The sequence below is a fragment of the Nipponia nippon genome, unplaced genomic scaffold, assembly GCF_047370975.1.
Source record: "Nipponia nippon isolate SJK-2023a ecotype South Korea unplaced genomic scaffold, ASM4737097v1 scaffold_10, whole genome shotgun sequence".
In the NCBI taxonomy this organism is placed as follows: Eukaryota; Metazoa; Chordata; class Aves; order Pelecaniformes; family Threskiornithidae; genus Nipponia; species Nipponia nippon.
Window position 1 is genome coordinate 11947585 of NW_028262291.1, and position 15490 is coordinate 11963074.

At 39.0% G+C, this 15490-nt stretch overlaps 1 long non-coding RNA gene across 2 annotated transcripts in view; it reads right to left on the reverse strand.

Annotated features, from left to right (window-relative positions):
- Positions 1–14059: 14059 nt before the first annotated feature.
- LOC148057066 (uncharacterized) overlaps positions 14060–15490 on the reverse strand; it is a 162592-nt gene continuing 161161 nt past the window's right edge. For both annotated transcript variants that reach the window (XR_015701538.1, XR_015701540.1), the window contains 2 exons: positions 14500–14647; positions 14060–14375 (listed from right to left, as the gene is read on the reverse strand). This is a non-coding gene — a long non-coding RNA (uncharacterized LOC148057066). The remainder of the gene's footprint in view (positions 14376–14499; positions 14648–15490) is intronic.

Sequence of the window (15490 nt, forward strand, 5' to 3'; positions counted from 1 at the left end):
CACGTGCTGTACATATGCTGTTTTTCGGTGAGTGTTTGTATGATGTATTCTATGAAATGTGTGCACAAGGTGGCCTCATTGCTTTTTATGGTTCTGCATCCAGAACTGCGTATTGCCAGTAATTAGGTACACAGACAGTTACAAATTAGATCTAAATTCACAAGATAAATGATTAGGAGGCAACTCAGAGACAGGGTAGCACTGAAAGATCTGAACCCTATAATTCCAGTATATCCCCATTTAAACTGGACACCTTAGAATGCCTTCTTCCTCAAACAAGTGAGTCAGGATTAAAGATAGACTTGAATTATTAATTATTAATTGTTTATTAAGACTCCAGTTTACATATTGTTGGGATACCATCTTTACTCACCAGTGCCTAAAAATTGTGTATATAAATTCAATATACTGCATATTTACAAGTATTAGCATACAAAAAAATTACCAAGTTCTCTGGAGTTATCAACTGACTTTTGAGACAAGCTCATTACCACCACTACTCTAATTGACATCAGTGGCAGTGGTTTATTAAGCTAGACTGAATGAAAACAGGGGTTTTCTGCCTGTACATGCACACGGACACATGCTCACGTACAAGCACACATACAAGTACAGCTTCAGGTGAAAACTAATTGTGTCCTCCATTCTCCTCAAACATGAGCTATGTAGCAGAAAACAGGCTCTTGCCCTCTCCAAACAGAATAGAGAAAACTAGTAGTTCTCTTGCTTCACTGTTTAATCTCATCTTCCAAACACAAACTCACATTCAGCTTCATCCAGTTTACACATTAATTTCAGTGAAAACCGTAGGTATTGTCACATGACTCTTAGGAAAATCAAGCCTATAAAGACAACGTGTAATGCATATATTAATAATCTAACGCATACATGTAATGCACACAAGCACTTTGCAAAAAATAACATGAAGCATGATCACTCACACATCTGCTATTTGCAAGTCACCTGTATTTTTCCATGTGAAGTTATTTTCTTATTATTACTGTTATTCTTATGTTCCTTTTATCACCATAATAAACTGCCTCTACCAGGAAAACTTTATCATACTACATTGCCTTAGCAGAAAAACATTTCACTTCTATGGGATGGAGATATATTTGTTTCCAGGTCAAGCAATCAAGTTCTACTTCTTACACATCATCTCTTCCACATTCATCCATCACTGCTAGCTTCACAATAACTTTCCTTGCAGTGGGCCAACCCCATCGGGCAGTTTCATTATCATAAACCCATACTATGCTTAGCATAAATATTGCCAAACACAGACCTAGTTTTCTAGTAACTTATTAGGTATGTCATGTTAGCTAATCTGCCATAAAGTATTTATCCCCCTTCAGGGATTAACAGAATGACATGCTGCTGTTGTGAAAGTATGAACAAGAAAAGTGGTGATTTCCCTGACAGGCCTGGATGGCTTTTGTGAGTTCAGCAACATTAATGTATGGAAAACAGAGCTTCTATGCTCTACTTTGGCTAGAACATGTCAGTCTATCACGTTAAAAATATCCACGACTTTAGTCAGCAAACATAAGTACCTTATCCTCATGCCTCTGATCTTAAAGCCATATTCCACTGGACTTCATCTGGAGAAAGACTGGACAGAAAGTTAAGTAAGCATAAAATTACTCAAAAACTCTTATGAGTCTGTGTGTCATATTTCTTCCATTACCATTTGTAAATCCCTCTTGTCTGTGTCAGCTATGTAAGCATATTTTAATCTAGAAAATTAACTGAACACCATGGTATTCCCATTCCTTATGCTATTAATAAGGACAGTAAAAGAACTGATGTATACAGGACACATTCTTCTTCTGGCAGATCCGAGCTATTAGGGAAAAGAAGACATTTTTTAATGATACGGGTATATGTCCTGCTAGCTATTTTCACATTTTAGCTGTCAGAATGAGTAAACCAGATACTTTTGAAGAAGGAATTAGAGGTCCGTTTGCTAAGCTGAAGGCACTTAGCATCCCTGTCAAATCATATCTTATTGGGAAGACAAGGATAACAATTGTTAGACACTGTTCTTATTTCAAACCTTATGCTGTTAAAAATATTTGAAGTTACTTTTCTATCTCAAAAGACTTTTGAGTTACTAAGACGCTGCCAGACAGAATAATGAAATAGCTTCTGAGAAGCAAAAGTTGGGGTTTTTTTTCCATTCCTGTTGCCACTGAACCTGAAAGGTAGAAGGTTATATGACATGGGAGGCTGACACCATATATGCTTCCTGTATGAAACACAGTTCCATTTTGGATCGACGTTGTAAGCAAATAGTGCAATCAGGGTGATAAACTGTTACCACATCACCCACTGTTTGAATAATTGCTTACAAGACAACATGTGTCCCCCACTGTTCCCACCAATCCCCAGTAAGGCATGGAGTAACTTGAACACCTGCTGACTCTATTCCCTCAAATACAAAAACCTCACTCAAGATTTTTAAGAGTTGGGATTTTTTACCTACTTGTGAGGCCACTCATTCACCCCACCTAACTAACTTTAGCCATTTAACTAAAGCACCCACGTTGAGGATGCAGTCCAAGCTAGAGTATCTTCTGCAAGATGTGTTTTCAATGCTGCAAGCACCAAAAATGCCCCAAGAAATCATATCTTTAAGTCTGTTCCACTGGGTGGTATACAGTTACAGCTCTCATTGAAACTAAATGTCTCAGATAAGCCATGCAAATTATAATGCAGCTGCCTCTTTCCATCCTTTGGAAAAAAAATTACTATTTTATTTTGCAGGGCTTGTGATTAAAAGCCACGCTTGAATCTTCTTCCTTGCAGGCAGGGCAGATGTACAGAATACCTGGGGGAATGCAGAGGTCTTCTCTGCACACTGTGTTGTTCCTGGAGGTTAAAGAAATGTTTCTGCCTTAGAATATCCATGCATAGCTCAGCCTCCCCTGTGCTTCTACTTGAATCTCCTCATATTTCAGACTCCTGCACATTTCTGGACTCTGTTTGGTTTGACTGAGCCCCTTTTTCATCTCTGTAGCCCACAGGGAGCATAGTTCATACATCACTCTTGTAAATTAATTGTGTTAACAGATGAAGGGTGGAATCATATCAAAAAGTGTGCATGTACCTCTCTGAAATCACCTAAGCCAAAAGACTCTTTCCTTACACAAATAGGGTCTCTGTTTCTGAGAAAGCCTGAGGCAAAACCTGCAAGACTGCTGGGGATACATCCCATTGGCTTCCTTATTCATTAAGTCAGTCAAGAAACAGTAGCAGCTCTGTAGTGTTGGGAACACCCCATACGGTAGCTGTTTTTTTACCGTGCAGTTTCTGGTTCCATTGTCAGTGTTAGTGCTGTCATTCCATGTTCCTGCTTCCTTATCGTTCCTTCTTCTCTACCAACACCACTAATCAGCACATGCCAGAGCACAGCATTTATTTTAAAATCCTTTCAAACCTTATTCACTTTGTAACAAATAATCCTGCTCTGGTCATTGAATAGCCACACTGTTCTTTGTATACATGTGGCCAGGCAAAGTGACTGGATTACCTCAATCAACAGATGCTCAGCTGTGCTAAATCTGTGAGATTGTATCTGGTCAATCCACTTCTGCCAACCCCAGCATTTGTCACATTTAACTACTGTTTTAAGGGGCACTCCACAACACAGCTTCTGAAATTTAGTATTTTACTTTTTCCAGATACAAGGGTTTCCTTAATAAAATGTACCATTTCAAATGCACTTCACTTTCAAGCCAGATTCCTGCGTAACTTACCTCTGTAACAGTACTGTTTACTTTTTCTACATGCCAGGGAAATAAAGCAGAAAGGGTGAGAAAGCTGGTGCAACTAATAAAACAAGTAACAATAGCGTAGCACAATTTATCTCATTTGATAGGAGAAAGTGTCAGGAGAGATTTAATTCTTGGGGAGTGGTAACCATTTTGCTTTTCATCCTAAGGCTTTTCTTACATTGCAAGAGATTTTTACAAGATGAGAATGAATATTTAGTTGAACTTTAACTACAGGGCATCAAACTACAAGCTGAGGGAAATGGAGAAATAACATGACAACACTGCCAGTTCTTTTTGCAAGAGACCTGCGGCATCTCATTGCAAATGAGATGTCAATCCTGTAATTAGCAATTCAGTCAGTATTAATTGTGTGTATGTTACTTCACATCAATCACTGTCATTCCCATGTAGTCAGGATGTTTTATAGAACCTAATTTGTAAACAATATGCAAAAGTTTAACCCACTTTAAATTAAAATTGTCAAACATCTAGCATAACCTTCAGTGAATACAGATAACTGTGTGCAATTGTGTTTTGGCTCCTAAGTAGGAAAATGGAATGTTTTAGCTATTTGTTTGTATAAACAGACTTTTAAAATCCTAGCAAGTCTTAAGGGAAAAACAAGCACGCATTAAAGGCCGTTAGTCTACATCCAAAACCATTGTAACCAACCTGTAACACTTACTTTCTTGTCAAGAAACACAAAACTGAAAAAGCAGGGGAACGGACTTCAGAATCAAATGCAAAACTCATCCAGCAATTCATACTTTATGAAGCAGTATCTATTCTTGATTTAAGATGTGTCCAGGGAAGCATAATCCATAGCTTCCCTGGCAAATGGGGGTCCAATTGTTAAACAAATATTTAATCTCCTGATTCTCAGTTTGTCGAATTTCAAACATCAGAACTTGCTTTATTTTCATCTGATAGATTTCAGAAAGCCCTCTGTAGGAAAATTATATTTCTCATATATTATGAGAACGTATAAATTCTATTTCTCATATAATGACTACTACAACCACTCTTTCACCTTAAAATTGATAGATTAAGTAGATTGAGCTCCTGGAACTCTTCCTCTTTAATACATTTTTCCTGTGCTTTAATTATTCCACTGGCTCTGCTCACTGGTGATCAACAACCTTGCTGAATTGTCAACATTAGTCTTCCACTTGGAGACCCCTGAAAATGCCAAATAAAACAAAACTTCTACTTAATATTCTCAGGATTGCATTAAAACCTTTTCTGCAAATTACATTCTTTCTCTCCTAGACCATAACTACTTCTGACTCAAAATTAATTGCTCATCCACTTGGATCCTGTGCTTAATATGGGCAGTAGGTTCCTTAGGTATGTTTCTCACTGTTAGACTCATAAACACTGAAGCACAACAAGCATCAGAAAATTTTTCATGTGGCTAAAAGAACGTCATGAAATGAAATGAATCACAAACTGTGACCCTGTCTTCAGTCTGTCTCCCCTGGAGAGCTCAGCCCAGACCACAAACTGTAACTCTTGTGTGAAGCTGCCAAAAATGCAAATTCTGAACTGTCTACCAGCTTTCCTTTCGCTTAAAACCAAACTTAATCTAAAAAGTATATACATTGTACAGCTTAGGCATGGTTTGCACAGTTTTCAGGTCAACTACCTGTTTACAAGTCAAACTTTTTAATAATCTGTTACTTTTGTGACAAAATATCTATGTATAGAAGTTGCCAGAAACAGAGGGGCATCTTTTCATATGTAGTATCATTTTTCAATACCTTATGCCCTTTCCTTACCCCCAGTTTGGAACTCACAAGCCATCAGGCCAGAAATGCTGCCTAGAAATACTCATACCTCATTGGGTTGGAAGACAGAATGAAGTTGATGCACCTTACTGGTCCTTTAAAACCTGGGACTTTCATTTTAGCAGGTATACATTTTCTTTTGAAAATCTAGCAGATGATATGCAAAGCCTGAAAGATGTGCTACATCTACTTAAAGTATAATGGAGGTACAGTATTCATGTACACCATTGCCATTATGGCTAACAGGAAGGTGTTCATACGAAGGAGACTACATACCCCAAGGAGTTCAGTGTTTAGAAGTTTTCAGCACAGGCCTAAACTCTGAATTCTTTACGTGCAAATACAACGTTCTCTTGATTAAACGATTAGTACAAATGTACTGTACAAATAAAATGAACGTAAATCTGAGATTAGGAAACAGATCAAGGCACATGGCACAAAGTTAGAATAAAGACGCACCGAATACGCTCACAAAAACAAAACTAAGATTTGAAGGGGGATGGCTATGGTCAAAGTATCCAGCTCCCACTAAGCCTGATGAGTTTCTCTGTTACTTGCATCTGGAACACATATGCATTTTACATCAACACGAGTGGTTCTGTGGTGTTTCTCCAAAGAGGCTGTTCTTTGCAGAGCAAACAATCTCCTCAATCGTGCACATCGCTAATGGATGAAAAAGGATAGGAAGAGCCTTCGACCAAATGATACAAACTATCCACACTGACACCTTAAGTTATATTTACATACTTTCTAGGACGAAAGATACGGAAAATAGAACTTAGTATGAGATGAGTAAAAGGTTTACTTACCTTCCCAACTAAGAGCACATATTCATTTTACTTATATCTTCTGTATTCTGATATGCATACATGTTTTACACTGTTTTACTGTTACCTATAAATAACTGATGATTTATCTGTAAAACACACTCATGCACTTTGGAATCCATTTAAAAATATGGATAAAATAATGGAGAAGATGGCTGTACTGAGGAATAAAATCAAAAAGGCTAACAACGTTTTGATGTTTAGGGGACTTACGGATGGCATTAATGGGAAGCAACAAGATTTATCAGATTAGTAATGTACTGTGCATATTTTTTTCCACTGGAGGTACTATGGCAAAATAAAAGGACCCCACGGAAGTCTGAGCCAATGTTGTTCTAGATTCTGGAGTTGCTGTTTAGGAAGGTGCTTAACCATACGGTTGGCTTCCAGCAGGATTAATCTTATTACTTTTAATGGAACTATCCACACGTTTCAATTAGGCATCCTGAATGAGAGTATGTTTACACAAAGTAAGAGGAAAAAAAAAACAAAACACTGCCTTCCAGAGCATCTATTTTTCATAAAACTCATTAAACTAGCACTTTGCTGTTACAGCTTCTGCAATTGGCTGGGCTCAAAGAGCAATACAGCAATCTCACCCCCCCGAGCTTAAAGCAACCTATCACTCCTTTTGTTTTTTGCAAAACTTTTTTGATCCGTTACGACTGGATTCCTTGCATATACCGTACTTCTCACTTTGGCTTCTTTCACGTAGAGGATGGATCTCCACTGAGAATCAGCCTTCTCACGATTCAGATGCAGTAGGAGACACTTTACAGTGACACAGGACAGCCTTTTCAGAAAAGACAATATTTATTAACTGCTTAGAGTACAGTACCTTAAGGTCCCTAGGTCAGAATGGACAAGCAAAGAGTACAATCGTGTCAGTATCTGGAAGCATTAATTGTTCTTTTCCTGAAGAACAGTTTGTGATTTCTTCTCTCGGTGTGCTTGCTGGTCAACTCAGCCCTGCATTTCAGCCTGCTCTTGTAGAGTTTTCTTATGTTCAGCATCCCTTATAAGCAAATGCCCAGTCACGGTGTGTCTGTTGTATCTTCATGGTAACATTGCTAATTTGAAAATAGTTCTTGAAAGTTCACTTGGATTTGCCTTTCTAACCAACAGCTCAAGAGAGAAATTAGTACTTTCGGTCCTGTTGAGACATAGTGCAAAAGTCAATGAGTAACAGCATCAGGTACATTTTATGTTAAAGAGAACGCAGGGATTGACTGTTTCCTCTACAGCTGTCATTTCCCCTTCAAGTAATTCCAATTTCTTTGAAAATATTATAGTGAATTTCTGCCCTTCTGAAATTATGGGCACTTTAAAGGAGTCAAGACTTTACACAGATTTGTTCCCTCCACCCCCATATATTGATGTCTGGCCACACATATGTTACTAAGTGAAAAGTCTGGTACACACCTGGTTTTTGCTCTGGTACACCAGGATCTACCAGCAGAACTGTGATACCACCTCCGGATATCATCCCCATGCTTCCACCCCCTCCTCCAAAATGAGAAAAGCACATTTTGTTCTTTCGTGGGTTAGAACACATGCCATTCCACGAGTGACAAAAATACTGCCTCCAAATTGTTCATCTCAGAAAGGAGTACTAGAAATCCACTCGGCCAAATTCTTCCTTAAGTTCAGATTAAATTCCACGAGATAGAAATATTAACATTCTGCTCCAAGTGTAAAGACAGCTTTCCAAGGAACTAGGGGATTCACCTAGAACATAATAAACTGGACAATAAGCTATGAAAATGTCCTGGGAATTTGTAGCAACTACTTTACGTGGATGCTGTGATATTAATAATCCAGTCTTCCATATACAATTGAGCAATATTCCACACTGCTTTGCAACACTTCTGCTTCAACAACCTCATCTGCATAAGCTAACATTGACATGGGAGCTAACAAAAATCTCTTTTAAAGCAGAGGTTTGTGATTAGCTTTTGTATCCAGTTGCACACACAAATACAATAACAGATGGAAGATTACTAAAGAGTAGAAGAGAATGAATTTTCCGTGCCATTATCTTTCAGAGATGAGAAGTACAAAACAACACCTATTCTATTACACGTCTGGCACAATGGGCTTCTGTCTTTGGGACAGATGTGATCTGCTTTTTAAAGGAAAGTGCACATCTAATTAGAACATGCTGTGGAGAGACTGACCTTACACTCATCTGAGTTTTCATTAAAGTAGCTATATAAAGCACTTGATATGTTGCAGGCTGCAGCTGTCACCTTCAAGAGCTACTTCTGAAAGCTCTAAGGAAGAATTAATTGCAAGGTAATGATTGCAGCACTATGGTTAGTGCAGCTTGCAGTTCCATTGCAAGACTAACCATTTAATTACCAACGGTTACAAGAGGCTGTTCCTATGGACTCTGGGTCAAATTCTAGGAAGTGTTAAGTACCCACAATTCCTATTAATTTCAGAGGACCTTGCCAGCGTTTATCACCAGCCAGGATTTCATCCAGTAATGGTAATTAGATACTTTCTTCTGAAGTTTCAGATATCCAGCCATACCTGTGGTATGGCATCTGATAAGGTCATTTGCCTTTTTTTTTTTTTTAAAAAGATTTATTTGCTTTATAAAAATGTTTACTTTAAACAGCCTGCAGGTCTTTATTTAAAAATGCACTATATTTTTTGACAATGACATCAATATATTTCATCTGCTGGTTTTGCTCTTCATTATGCAAAATTACTTGAGATGATGTCATAAAAAGAACTGAGTAGAGTAGTTGCCAGTTCATCTCCTCTCCCAATTAAATTCATAGCTTTAAGAATCCAGACCTTTTCCTTGATCTGACAGGTAGCAGAATAAAGCGCTTGTATTTTAGGTGTTGTCTGTCATGTTTTATCTGAGGAAGACATTTACATACTTCAACAATGCCAAGAACACAGCCTTCCAAATTAATATACAAAATGGTAGCTTTCATTAATCATCGATTAACTAGGCAGCAATCCAGAAGAGCAACTTGCTCTAAGAGCTTGATACCAACTGAACATCCATCAATAGATTTCCAGTATATCTGAGAACATTTTGTACTTCCACTAAAAATTCCAGCAGCAGAAATGTCAAGAAGAGATTGCAATAATGAATAATTATTTGTTATTACTGCCAACGAGTTAATATATTAATGGATCTCTACTTTATTCCCCACTTGTAAGCTAAATGATTGTTAATGCATGTTTTTATGTGGTAACATTACTCAAACTCCAAAACATGACATTACTCTTAGCAGGAAGTTCTGATACTTTGGCTGAGTAAAAACACTGTAGTGTAGAATGAATGCTACCTATTGTTTTATTGCAACATTGCAGTTCTGCAGATAGCTGTGTTAAAAGCTGGTGTCTCTTGAATACTGAGTTTCTAAATTAAGATGTGTACTGTAACTGAATGCAGAAACATGAGAAAAACATGAAACAAGAATTTATTTGTTCTGTTTTCCACACAAAAAGGCTCAAAAGAGATGGACTAATCACCATTGTCACTTTAAGTCCTTTAGCATCAAGTACAGAAGCCTATAGTGGAGGCAGATGACAAATACAAGATTGTCCATATAGGTATGAGCAATATAAAACTTTTGCCAGATGCACAGTGATATTCACCTCTTGAGCAGGTCTGTGGCTTCATTCTTCACTAAAGCCTCTTTCTTGGACAAACCAAGCCACTGCCATTGAAAAAGGTTTATTATGCTGTCTCTAACACTGGCACTTCACTGCTGCCTATTGGTACGCACGACCACAAATGTTAACCAGAAGTTTGCCCTCCATCAATTGGCTGGGTAAAAAAACTGGCTGGATGGCTGAGCCCAAAGAGTGGTGGTGAATGGAGTTAAATCCAGTTGGTGGCTGGTCACAAGTGGTGTTCCCCAGGGCTCAGTACTGGGGCCAGTTCTGTTCAACATCTTTGTCAATGATCTGGATGAGGGGATCAAATGTCACCAGATGACACCAAGTTGGGCGGGAGTGTTGGTCTGCTGGAGGGTAGGAAGGCCCTACAGAGGGACCTGGACAAGCTGGATCAATGCGCTGAGGCCAACTGAATGAGGTTCAACAGGGCTCAGTGTCGGGTCCTGCACTTGGGTCACAACAACCCCATGCAATGCTACAGGCTTGGGGAAGAGTGGCTGGAGAGCTGCCTGGCAGAAAAGGACCTGGGGGTGTTGGTCAACAGCCAGCTGAATATGAGCCAGCAGTGTGCTCAGGTGGCCAAGGTGGCCAATAGCATCCTGGCTTGTATCAGAACTAGTGTTGCCAGCAGGACCAGGGAGGTGATAGTGTCCCTGTACTCAGCACTGATGAGGCTGCATCTCAAATACTGTGTTCAGCTTTGGGCCCCTCACTACAAGAAGGACATTGAGGTGCTGGAGCGTGTCCAAAGAAGGGCAATGAAGCTGGTGAAGGGTCTGGAGCACAAGTCTGGTGAGGAGCAGCTGAGGGAGCTGGGGTTGTTTAGCCTGGAGAAAAGGAGGCTGAGGGGAAACCTTATTGCTCTCTACAGCTACCTGAAAGGAGGTTGTAGCAAGGTGGGGGTTGGTCTCTTCTGCCAAGTAAGAAGCTGCAGGACAAGATGAAATGGCCTCAAGTTGCACCAAGGGAGGCTTAGATTGGATATTAGGAAAAATTTCTTCACCAAAAGGGTTGTAAAGCACTGGACCAGGCTGCCCAGGGAAGTGGTTGAGTCCCCATCCCTGGAGGTATTTAAAAGATGGGTAGATGTGGTGCTTAGGGACACGGTCTAGTGGTAGACTTGGCAGTGTTAGGTTTATGGTTGGACTTGATGATCTTGAAGGTCTTTTCCAAACTAAATGATTCTATGAATCAGAATTGCCTTCAGTGTTATCCTTGAAGTACTCTTTTTGATAATATGCTGCCTTTTTTCATATCCATAAAACCAACAGCTGCTTGCACCTTTATGTGCTAGCATATTTTTCTGTACTATATTGTTCTGCACTGATACTTCATACTCTTCACTTCCATCAACCCAAGTAATAAACTTCAACTATCTGAAATATAAAACAAGCAACATTTGTGTCTCTCGGAGTAATTATGATAAGTACTTCCAAGTAGCCACCAATCCAGTCAGCATGGCCAGTTTGGCTGAGGTAATATAGCATCTGACTCTGGCTTAGTGATGATGTGAAACACCTCACAAAGATCATACAAGGGTTTTATAAACAAATAAAGAATGAATAAGTACAAGCCTGTCTAGCACAGCCAACAGCAGGAATTCTAGGGACACAAAATTTCACTTGGGTGGTAATTTTCTTCATTACTAAGAGGAGATAGATATTTGCAAATCATTTTGGCTCTGATTATAACCTGGTCTATCTCTTGATGGAAAAAAGCAGAATTTTTTTTTATTTTTTTTTTTGACAAACACGTGGAGTTTGTGCATGACTACAGGAATGGTTAGATATGAACTGCTACTTAACTCTCCCCCAAGAAAAGACCAGTGGTCAGGAAAGGGAAAAGACTAGAACCTTAACTTCATCTTTCCGTTGCACAGACTAGTACCGAAATGTCCTAATTTGCTGATGTTACAGGCCAGGAATGAATGGGTCATGTACGGAGCCAGGAACGGTTCTTCAGAGAACACACCATTTGTCTGGCAGACCTGCTGTATAGCACAGCTCGTGCATCATACACCTCCTGCTTTGGTTCAAGCCTCACAGGACAATCCAGCCCATCAAATAGTGAGGAAAAGCAACTTTTTCTCCAGTGAGCAGCAAAAATTATTCTAACTGCCAGCAAAATAAACCAGTAAGTTTTCCAGCCCTGCTGCACCTTCCTAATGAAATCACAGACAGCTCTGCAGGGGCAACTTTGTTCATCTTCAAAGCTTTGAATAATCTTCATATTCCTCTTGTGGGCAGGAAAGTATTAGTATCTGCCAATTAAAACCATTACAGAAATAGAGGCTGTAACAGCACAGTTCAGATGTTCTGAGTGAGTAAGACTGCCCACGCATTCTTGAGCTAGAGAACGTTTTGCTTCATTTGAAGTTCTGCTTTTTTCCTTTGCTTTGCTAAGAGCCAGCACAATTGGTATAAAGATGGGGTTCCTGCTCTTCCTCTCTTCCCAATGCAGTCAATGGTAATAAATAGGTAGGGAGATAAAACAAAAGGCTCTGAGCAGCATTTGGAGCATCAGCTCTGTTTTGCCGTATTTTAAAACTCACAGAGAAAGGTTGCCTGGCCGAATGTCAAAGAGAAACTCAGCTGTGCCTTCTCTAGGAACACAGTGAATCCATTGCAGCTCAAGAACAAAAAATAAAAGAAGAAACGGGGAACACTCACCTCTGAAAATTATATCCATAAAGATGCCCCAACATACTGCTTCCTGCAATAAAGGACTTTATCCTATTCCTTCTCATGTTTCACAGAGATAATTCAAAATGCATTTTAATAATTCAAAGTGCATCAGTACTGAGGAAATACATGAGAATCCTTAAATATTTCCTGGCTGCAATATTTTGAAAGATAGAAAAATGAAGATAATTGCATGCAATTCACAGTTCTGAGAATCTATGGTCCATCATGCTAACCTGCTGTTCAGAAAAAGGCAGTCGTTAACACACACATGTGAAATCTTGCCTGCCAGTTGTAAGGGAAGGAGGGGAACAGGGAGAAGGGAATAATTTTTCACTGATCTATCCTGAATCACAGTCTTTCCACAGATGGAAAAAATTTGCAAGTGGAAGCCAATTATGCCTGCCTAAACTACAATTTCTGCCTCACAGCAGGAAGAAAAGAGAGCTGAGATTCACCTTCCTCGGGCATAGAGATGCTCAGTCAGAACTTCCATCACAGGCACTCACCCCTCCAGTAGGAGGTTGTGAAAAGGCACCCAAGAGTGTTGGAGGGCATATCAAACCAACTGTGGTTTTTCATATTGCCCCAAACAGACAAAAGCGTGATCGCTCTTTCATGGCTCTCACTTCCCTTTAACAAGAAATAGTTGTTCTAATTGTCTAGACTATAGACAGAATGACTATTTTCCCATTCATGAAGGTGAGATCCTTCATGATCATGAAGGTTAGGTCCAGGCTTGCTTCCACCTAGCATGATCAGAGATAGTAGTAACAATCACTGAAGGGAAACACCCAGAAAACCTTGCCCTTAATCTAATTACAAATTTATCTTCCAAATGCTTTTTTAAAATACCAACAAATAGGTTGAAAACCTGTAGTCTGAAGGTACTTGAGGATCCATGGACTACCTTTCATGTCTACAAGACATACCACCAAAGGAAACAAGCTTATGCCAGTAAGATTTAACTAATTAGGACCCAGGCCATCACTGCAAAATGTTCAGAGGTATGCACACCACAAAAAGTTTGAAACTATTTATTGTGTTAAGGTAGTTTTTCATCAAATAATGCTATTAGATATACCAATCACTATATTTAAAGATATATCAGGTCTTACTGTTTTCATGCCAAATTTCATACTTAAATTTTTCTTGCTTGCTACATCACCACAATTTTCCCTGCTGTATTTTAACATCCAAATGCATTCAGAATGCATAGCAGATCCAGGTATCATATGCAATTTCATAGATCACTGAAAAATTAAATGTATGATACTATAATGGAATCAGAGGAACAGCTGGAAGCTCCAACACTTACTTGAACATAGGGCTGAGTTCGAAAAGATGTGGCAAGTTTCCTAAGTTGAGAAGAATGATATTTTACCTAATAGTGGGAGGTCTTATCTTCCTGAAGAGCTTTGCATCACATACCAACCAGCACTGACTGCACAGGATACACAGCATGGGTTAGTTAAAACTCTGGTATGAAGTAGCTCTCTTCCACTTAAAAATTGCTTTGGCATGCCCTGATTTTCAGTATTGTTTTCCAGCCTCTACCATCATCATGCTATAATGAAAAAAAATGGTACATTCCATTCAGTTTTACTGCCAGTGTGGTCTCTATGATTTCCTTTATCTTGATAACTCAATGCTGGCCTGAAAGAAAGAATGAATATTCAGTCTTTCTTCCAAAATGAGAATGGAAGAAGGTGCGCACCAGGGGGTGTCTATCACAGGTTTCTTATATTCTCTGCCTTCTACATTTTGGGATAATGCGTACCTTCAAGTCCATGTCAGTCATTTACACCTCTTCATGGAACTAGTCCTCCGTGGATTCAAACTGAGGCCACTTATACCAATCAACTCCCTGGCCAGCTGCTGTGCGTGTTCCAAGGACATCTTTACATCCTAATGTATTCTTGCAGAGTCTACCAAATACAGAAATCGCACATTGACAAATGTATTAGAACTATGAGCTAAGTCTTAAAGAAAGTATTTCTTGCTTTCTTTTCTACAGCTAGATACCCAGTCACCAGCCAAGTAGGACATGGTCCTAAGTTTGTTTTGTACTGTACTTGGCTTAGCTCTTTGTGATCTGGTCTTAAAATCAGCTAGAAAATAAATGTATTTGAAACTGCACAGGCAGAACTGGAACAATTCCATCACGAATTCTTGAAGCAGGAAGTTTCACAGGGCATTCTGCCCTGATGCACATCTGTCAGATTCTGAGAAATGGAAACCAATAAAGTGTAAAACCAGAAGAGTTTAGCATAAACTGTAATCTATATTTTAAAATAGAGTTCACAGTAGCTCGTTTTCAGCCCTAATGGAAATGTTTGTATTCACTGTGCAAAGAATTGTACCTCAGATGAAATTTGTGGCATTGCCTAGTTCTTGCAGATAGTAGAGTCTACTAAACAGTGGCAACACTGCATTTATTTTTATGATTACTATAATAATGATATTTTTTACAGAGATGCAGCATGAAAAGACACAATATTATACTATTTTCTCAACATTTTTACTCAATTACTACACTAGCTAAGGTCTGTGGGCTTTCTGCCTCAAGTCACAAATTGTAAAATAACATTGTCCTGTCTGGTCTCCCCATTTTCATTTCCTGCACATTTATCTTAAGGTGAAGATACATTCAAGTATCTACATTATATATGTCATAGGCCATTAGAATAATAAACTTTTAAACACCAGAAGCCAGGATGGTCCAACAATCTGCAAGTCAAAGTGATAACTTAGACTTCAGTGCTTATCAG